Source organism: Leucopleurus acutus, assembly GCF_964270905.1.
Source record: "Leucopleurus acutus genome assembly, chromosome: 6".
NCBI lineage: Eukaryota > Metazoa > Chordata > Mammalia > Artiodactyla > Delphinidae > Leucopleurus > Leucopleurus acutus.
In genome coordinates, this window is record NC_139149.1 from 57,488,826 (window position 1) to 57,498,008 (window position 9,183).

Sequence of the window (9,183 nt, forward strand, 5' to 3'; positions counted from 1 at the left end):
TCAGTTCTCATCCACACCGACTGAATGTAGATTTTTGGAAGTGGTGACAGATACATAGGTGACCAATGTATAGAGCTTGTTTGGTGAATCTTCATCCTCATTACATTTTCTGGACAGTCACACATGGATACAGTATGGGACATTCCTTATTCCTTCAGCCCAGACAGCTTTGCTGAGCCTGGCGTCAATGAGCATATCTGGAATTCGCATCTCCTCCGTGGCAAATTTCCGAATCTCTATGAGTGCCCAAGGGGTGTGCTTCTCAAAACCCACTCCATGGATGTGCTTGTGAATGGAGATGGTGTATTCTCTGGTCGCTACCTTATTGTTGGCAGAACGGCCCTTGTCCTTCTCACCACGCTTCTTTCAGAGCCGTTCACAGGGCCCGGGTTAGAAAGGAAGAGCATAAGGTATTCCAAATCCAGATCATTTTACTCTAATGCCCTACCCTTCACTGTACTTCCCTCCCTAAGGTTCCAGTAGAGAGGAGCAGATTGAAGAAAGGGGAGTGATTTATTAAGTAAAGACCATCTAATACCTTAGAGAATGTATATAACATAACCTCAGTGAGTGGCAGTTGGTTCCATCTGGACCACGCTCCAGCAGTCCAAACGTGGAATCAGAATTGCCTCTCTTTTGTGCTCCTCATATAGCCTTCAGTTACCCTTCATTTCTTTATATGGTTGACCCTTGAACAACGCAGATTTGAACTGTGCGGGCCCACTATACGTGAACTTTTCTCAGTAGTAAATACTACAGTACTATACGGTCCACAGTTGGTTGAATTCACGGATGCCAAACCACAGATGCCGAACGGCGGTTACTGAGGGCCAACTATAAGCTATACTCAGATTTTCAACGGCACGGAGGATTAGCACCACTAACCCCCATGATGTTCAAGGGTCAACTGTATATTAAGCAAGGTGATAACCTACATTCTCTTTAATCGAAGTGTGTTTTTTTCCCTTTAACTATACCCTTGGTTAATTACATGCAAGGTATATGTAATTTTGGTATTTTGCCTGGAATATTGATGTTGGACAAGCAGGAGAGGTGGGTGGGAAGCACTTGACCAGAGCTCATGTGCCAGATGTGAAGGAAAGCCTGGATCCACTGGAAATGTTTTGCAGTTCTGGGCAAGTGTCCTATATTGTGCAGTATTGAGACTTCACAAGAGGCAAGTAAGATGTAGCCTCCAAGGCCACGCTAAGGAGGACAAAGGTCTCTCTGATTGGCTTTCCTAATAAACTACCCAGCTGACTTGGGGTATGTTACAGTGCGGGGTGGGGCTGTGTGTGTGCAGAAGTTGGAGAGGCTTGTTAAGTAAAGCACTGGGAGATGAGATGGACTTGCATAGCCTTGTTCATAATGCACTCTTCTGAACCAGGAGACAGCCTATAGCAGACACTGGTCGATTCCCCCTCCAGCCTTTTAAACCTAGGTGATAAGTCTAAGCTAATCACGGTACTCCCATCCCACTTGCTACTAGTTTGTTTGTTTGTAACAGCTTTGAAATGTCATTGACATAAAAATTATATTTTTATATATATTTAGGGTGAACAACTTGATACACATATACATTGTGAAATGACCACCACAATCAAGCGAATTAACATATCCATCACCTCTACATAGTGACCTGTGTGTGTGTGTTGAGAAGATTTAAGATCTATCCTCTTAGCAAATTTCAAGTACAGGCATACCTCAGAGATATTTTGGGTTCAGTTCCAGACCACCACAATAAAGCTAGTATCACATTAAAGTGAGGCACATGAAGTTTTTGGTTTCCCAGTGCATATGAAAGTTATGTTTACACTATATTGTAATCTATTAAATGTGCAGTAACATTATGTCTAAAAAAATAATATGCATACCTTAATTTAAAATACTTTATTGCTAAAAAATGCTAACCATCATCTGAGCCTTCAGCAAGTCATAATCTTTTAGCTGGTGGAGTTCGAAATATTGCAAAAATTATCAAAATGTGACACAGAGACAAAAGTGAGCAAATGCTATTGGAAAAATGGCCCCAATAGACTTGCTTGACCCAGGGTTGCCACAAACCTCCAATTTGTAAAAAAAACGCAGTATCTGTGAAATGCAATAAAAAATGAGGTAGGCTTGTGTATACAATAAGTATGTTAACTATCGTTACCATGCTGTACCTTAGATCTCCAGAGCTTATTCACCTTACATAATTGAAACTTTGTACCCTTAGACCAATATCCCTTTACTACTAGTTATTACTAGACATGGACAGAACTCAGCCAGTCTCAGCTAATAAAACATGAGACAAGAAAGCATAGAGCCCTCATGCGTACTTGCAGCATCTTAGAACCATGGGAAGCTTTATGCTGAAGCCAATGCTAAGGACAGTGGAGGAGAGAAAAGAAGAACCTGGTCCTTGATGACATTTTTATTGACAGTCATCTCTGGTTTAGTGCCTGCCCTACCTCTGAATATCCTACGTAAGACAATAAATTTTCTTACTGTTTAAGCCAGTTTGTTTCTGATTTTCTATTACTTTGCAGCTGAGAGCATCCTACTGTATGTATCTGCCACAGCATAGCAAGCATAATGACACCAATAACATCCTCTAAGACTGTAAGCCTAACTGGACTCTTTAGGGTACCGTCAGGTCCCCAAGGGTCATGGCCACTCAAAGCCAAGGAAGAGGAATTGGCGGATCCTTGTGCCAGTTACAGGTGCAGGTATGTCAAAAGTAGAAATATGAAACTGGCTAGAATGTTTCTCTCTGGGTTGTGCAAGTGAGGAGGGGAGGTAGGTAAGAAAAGCTTTACTTTTCAATGTATGCATTTTAATTTTTTTTATCATAGGCATGTGTCACTTTTATAACTAAAAGCTTTTTATTGTGCTAAAATATACAATTTACCATTTAACCATTTTTAAGCACACAGTTCAGTAACACTTAGCACATTCATATTGTGAAATCATCACCACCATCCACCTCAAGAACTTCTTCCATTTTCTCAAACCAAAACTTCGTACCCATTAAACAATAACTTCCCATTTCCCTCTACCCTCAGTCCTTGGCAACCACTGTTCTACTTTCTGCCTATGAATTTGACCTAGGTACCACAAGTAAGTGGAATCCTCCAGTATTTATCCTTTTGTGACTGGAGTATTTTACTCAGCATAATGTCTTCAAGGTTCATCTATGCCCTAGCATGTTTCAATACCTCATCCCTTCTTATGGCTAAATAATATTCCATTGTGTATGTATATCTCACTTTGTGTATCCATTCATCCATTGATGGACAGGTAGATTGCTTCCACCTTTTGGCTATTGAGAATAATGTTGCTGTGAACATGTGTGTACAAATAACTGTTCAATACTAAAAACTTTTAAATTAAGCCTCTAATAGGACAGGATGAAATCTGGGGGGAAAATTAATGAAAATGTTAACTATGGTTGTGTATGGGTGATGAGGTTATTTCATTTTAGTTCATTATAAAGTCACAGACTTTAACAATCATATATTAATTTAAAGGAAGAAATGTACTTTTTTTAAAAAAAGAAACTTAAAAAGAAAGGATAAACAACAAGGTGCTACTGTATAGCACAGTGAACTATAACTAATCTTCTGGGATAAACCATAATGGAAAACCATAATGGAAAAGAATATTAAAAAAAGAATGTATACATGTGTATAACGGAGTCACTTTGCTGTACAGCAGAGACTGGCACAACATTATAAATCAACTATACTTCAATTTAAAAAAAGACTAAAAAAAAGTTAAAGTAAAACTGACCTTAGGAACAGAAAAGTTTACACAAGGAAGGGAGGATATAGAGCAACATTCACGAATTGCCTATTGTACGTGAGGCATATTAGCAGGCCTTAGTACACTTTTTGGTGTGCTGGAAGCTTCTGATGAGGATCAATACTAATAAGTAAATAAATAGGTCATTAAGTTCAGAAAAGAAATGTTGTCTGAGACAGAAATGCTGATCTTCATAGAATCTTAACCAGTTAGTACACTCACAAACTTGCTTACTCTTATGCCCAGTTGGATAAATTAAGTAGAAACAATTGCAGATCATCACCTATAGCCTCCAAAAGACCTTGTTATTTTAGAATTGATTATGTGTTGGGTTGGCCAAAAAGTTCGTTCAGGTTTTGCCATAACCCCTTCCGAACGAACTTTTTGGCCAACCCAATAGTTCCTATTGTTGCAGAACTGTATCAAAAAAAAGTTTAATAGTTGGTTAACTTTCCTGAGCTCCTTCCCCTGCCTTTCAAACACTTTAGTTTGCCCCCTCTTCTACTCTGTAACAAGACTTTTGGCGTTTCATGCCCCCAGGTCTCTAAATGTATCTTTGCCTCAAAGAAAAATTATTCTGAATGTCTTTCCATGAAAAGGATTACTTGAAAACAATCATCCTGTTAAGATGATGCATTTCACAGTTCCTTGTCTACCACTGGATAGTGTGTTAGGAAGAAAATCTCTTTCCCATCATACTAGGCACCAAATTCAGTTTCATCCTGTTGGCATCTGAAGAACTGAGCCAAAGGTGGGGCAGAATACTTAAATCAGCAGACAACATCGTCATCCTACAGCCACCTTCCCTTAGCTCACATCCCACCAATGAAAGAAAATAAGAGGAAAAATATTAAAAAGCCTATGTACTAAATGGAATTAAAAGAATACTTTTGAGAAACTTGTCTCAAAACAAACTTGCAAAACTGAGATCTTTTGCCACCTGTTAAGGCAGGGGTTTGAATACTGATGTAACTGGCTGCTCCTTCATAGGCTAGTTGAGGTCTCCTAGGTGGTTCTGACTTTGGGGGACTTATTTCTTCCTTGTCTACTTTTTCTTCTCACCTCCTTATCTGAATCCAGATGAAGAAAAGAAAGTGATGCAAAACGACTGCCCATAGTCATTCTGCAGGCACTAGGTGCCTTCCAGATGGCCACCTGAAGATCTTAGGAATATATTGTCTATTCAGATGCACAAAATAAAAACCAGCCAAATATGCAGTGGGTGGTTATAGTGCTCCAGGAACCATTCTGTGCTGGGGATACATTGGTTTAAAAAGAAATCCCCTCCCTCATGGAGCTTACATTTTAGTGAGAAGAAAGAAGCAATAAATAAGTAAAATATACAATATGTCAAGTGGTAAAGAAAAAAAGAAAGTGTTAGAGGAAAAAAATAGGGTGGAATAGGGATTTCTATGACCGGGGGAGATTTGTAATTTTAAATAGAGGGATAAAGGAAGGTCATTGAGAAAATAACATTTGAGCAAAAACCAGAATGAGAAGGAACAAATCCTATGGGTACGTGAGGGAAGAGCTTTCCAAGCAGAGGAATATTTATTGCCAAGTCCCTGAGATGGGAACATGCCAAGAATGTTTAAGAAACAACAAGAAGGTCAGTGTCATTGGGGCAGAGTGAAGGCATTGGCACAAAACTGGCTCCCTTTCACCCCTTCTCAGCTGAGTCTGAATGTTCCATCAGAAAATTTTCTCCTCTAGGAATCAAAACTCTCTGTAGATTAAAAGGCCTCTAAATCGCTGAAGAGAAAGCCTTCAAGTCCGTGTCAAGGGATGATGAAGCTCTACTGAAATGGGCAACAAAATAAAACACATATTAGGCTTAGCTTATACATCCAAGGAGAAAACATTTAAATGGATCAAAATCACTGTTGAACTAAGGGGAAAAGAACAGGAGCCGGAGTTGACATACATTGAAATTCATAAACCAGGCATCACTGAACTTGTGAACATGGGTTTTATGGACATCAAATAAGACAGCCCACAAAGCTAATGTTAGCTCCCATTTTATTGATGAGAAAATTTAGACTGAGAGCATTTAAATAATAGCTGATAAGTAGAATTGAGATTTGAACTCAAGTCTGACTAAAGTTATTGATTTTCTTCCTGTAACAAGCTGCCTTGAAGACCTCAAGAGGTCCTTCAGTCCATAGCATTCACAACAGGAGAACATTGCCCTGTGAGAAGAGTCATGAAACACTGCTAATTAATTATTTTAGATGAATGAAGCCTTATCTGGTCTCATCTGATACCCTAACCCTGCCATTATGGGAGTCCAGAGAGATTAAGTGATTTTCCAAGGCCAAATGATTATTATGTGGCAGAACTGGGAGGCCTCACTGAGCAGTGCACAGGGCACTGAGATGGAAGGTAGAAGAGTTTCCAGCCTGATTCTCACTAAGTGTGTGCTCTGGGAAATCCTGAAACTTCTCTGGACTTCAGTTTCTTTGCAAAGCAGACGATCTCAGGTGACGCTTAAATGAGAATTCAGACAATAAACACACCGCATAATTTCCAGGAGATTTATTTTTCACCTCTATAACTATTTCTGTAGTCATGATTCTAAAGCGAGAGACAGGCACAGAGAAGAAGAGAGAGAGACAGAGACGTCAGAGGTCGCTAACGTGCCCCACCCCCTCCACCACCGCTATTAGGCCAGACTGGGCCCACCCACAGTAAGCAATCCTGGGCAGCCAACGCCAAGACCTTTCTCTGAGTTCCACCTTGGTTCTCCCTGGCAGCCTTGGTGTGAGAGGCTGTACTCGTCAGCTACTGCCACAGAAATGATGCATCACACATTACCTCAAAACTCATGGATTTTCAGTTCAGCTCTATTCCCGTGTCCAAAGCAAATCGCATGGCCAAGTCCAATATCAAGGTTGGTGTGTGTGTGTGGCGGGGGGCGGGGGGGGCGGTGGTGACGGCGGGGAGAGTATACGGTTCTGATTCAGGGAAGAAAACAAAAGTTTTACCAGTTCAAGTCTTCCTGTGCTTCAATGCATGTCTGTGGTTTATCCCTATGTAGTTGAGACAATGTGACCCAGTGAAAAGATATTGACTATCATTTAATCTGCATATTTAGGGACTTCCTGAGATTTCAAGTTGTTGCAGTTCTAAAGGATCCTTGACTCATCCAAAGGCAGAGAAAACAAGACCTCAGCCTTGCACCTGAAAGTAAGAAAGAACGAGCTCCAGGTAACTAATTGGGAAAACCCAAGGCACTGATTTGCAGCTGACACAGGTGAGAACCTTGGGTGTGAATAAATTGCAGTGACCTCTTACTTGTTAGTTCTTGACAAGAAAGAAACTGAGCTAGAACAGCAATGATGAATCCCACCTGTTAAGCTTCTGTTTTCTCCCCTGAGTAACTGGCCAAGGATTAGGCCAGATAGGGGAGGAATCTGATCAGGAATAGAAATTTATCAGATTCTCCACAACTAAGTCAGAACCTTCCAGAACCTCTCATACACAGCAGTCCTAGGCACCTACATCTGAAAGCAAGGGCTAAATACCTGTTATTCTAGATAGTTCAAGAGCTTTTACACTGAAAAAAAAAATAGATAAAATACAGTTGACCCTTGTACTACACAGATTTGAACTGTGAGGGTCCACTTAGATGCGGACTCTTTGCCATAGTAAATACTACAGTACTACATGATTTCAGGTTGGTTGAAAGTGTGGATGCAGAATCTAAGATACAAAGGAACCGTGGATGTTGAGGAACTCTGTACATGGAGGGCCGACTCTAAGTTATACGTGGATTTCCCACTGTGGTGAGGGCTGGCTCCCCTAACCCCCGGAGGTTGTTCAAGGCTCAACTGTATCGCTATTCCATACTCTGTTTCACTAAAAAGCATCTCATTTGGGAAATCATCTTTCTTCATCCCACTCTTTTGGGAAAGGACTGATTTTGCCTTAGTTTTTGTTGAGAGAACTGAAAACATAGATACATCTTAGAAGCTGTCAGAATTGCAATCCAGACCTGTTATTTCCCTGGTGTCCAGTTTTGCAGTGGAACACTTTGCCTAATTAATACCAGAGTTCCTGTCCTGAGGCTACCTTTAAAGAGCAGCTCTGTGGGAAAGAGTTGGATACTCTGCATCCCCTCCTCTTTCACCAAAGGGACAGAGATTCTGAGTGTTTCCAGCCACTTCCGGCAGCATCTCTCGGCATTTAAAAAAAAAAAAAAGGCCCTGCTTTGTGAAATATGGCAGAGTATGAGTGTGAACTGGAAAGGGCCTGCCAGCAGTTTTCCTTCAAGAACTGCTCCCTTGTGGAACCCGTTGTTCCCTCAGAAATTGTAATCTATCGCCACCTGGCGGTCCCTCCGTAGTCGTGTTTGAAATAGCGAGAACTGGGCGTCTTAAGATGTGCCCCAATACAAATTACTCTGTCCTCTTTGATTAATTTCTTTAATATTAGAATATTTTCATCTTCTGAATAGCAAGGGGGAAGGGACCATATGACGATTATCTGAGGAACTCAGCGCTGTTCTTTAGAAGAAAAGGTTGTAATTTCCGGAGTCCTCTCTGGCGGCGTTCTGGCTGGAATTCTCCCTCTCTCGCCACACTTTTAACCCTTTCCCATCTTCCAGGAGTGAGTGTGACGTCGTCTGTTGCGGGTAGGGGTGTTGATTTAGCTATGGTTCCCAAAGAAAGTCCAGAATGATTTGGGGAACTATCTTTAAAGTACACAAACACACCGAATAGACCTTCGCTCCCACTTACGAAAAGCCGAGTGTACGGTTAACGCGGCCCACAGCCCTCGTCTCGGGAGACAGACGTTTAAAAGGTGAGCACTGCCATTTTTTCCCCCTCTTTTTTGGTCGTAAATTAGATGCTTAAAATAGACCTTAATGAGCAGGCTGAAATGAACCAACACTGTGGCTCTAAATTACCTTTCCTGGAGGCTAAAAATGCTAAATGCGTTAAAAAAAAAAAAAAAGATTGACGTTTCATATTTACTCACCTTGACGCGGACCATATTTTACGCATAAAAAATCTCCCCCGCAGCCCATTTGGGTGCCCCTTCCACTCCTTACTCCACCCACTCGCTTTTTTTCCTTTGACGAAAGGCTCGTCTCCAAATCCAAATCCACTTGGAATATCTTAAAACCTCCCGGGGAAAGGGCATTGTGGGCGGAGGGTCGTATTCCCAAGTCCCAACCATCCTTGACCTAAAGGAAGGTTGTCCTCGGAAGACATCATCGAGTAGCCTGGGTTGCAGGCTGGCAAAACCTCCACGCCCGGCAGAGAGACCAGAGGGGTCGCCCTCGCCCCCTCCTTCTTCTGCCTCTGGACGTCTTGTTCCCATTTCTTCAAAGCGCTAAACCTTCGATCAAATGCAAACGAAACATCTGGGCGGATACTACTCCCTTCCGGGCCA

The 9,183-nt window shown here is 41.4% G+C and overlaps 1 pseudogene across 1 annotated transcript; it reads right to left on the reverse strand.

The window, feature by feature from the left end:
• On the reverse strand, nucleotides 1–2,653 carry LOC309962963 (large ribosomal subunit protein eL31-like; annotated as a pseudogene). The gene is made up of 2 exons: nucleotides 2,633–2,653; nucleotides 1–363 (listed from the first exon to the last, which is right to left on the reverse strand). The product of its transcript is annotated as a large ribosomal subunit protein eL31-like (transcript).
• Between the last annotated feature and the right edge of the window lie 6,530 nt (nucleotides 2,654–9,183).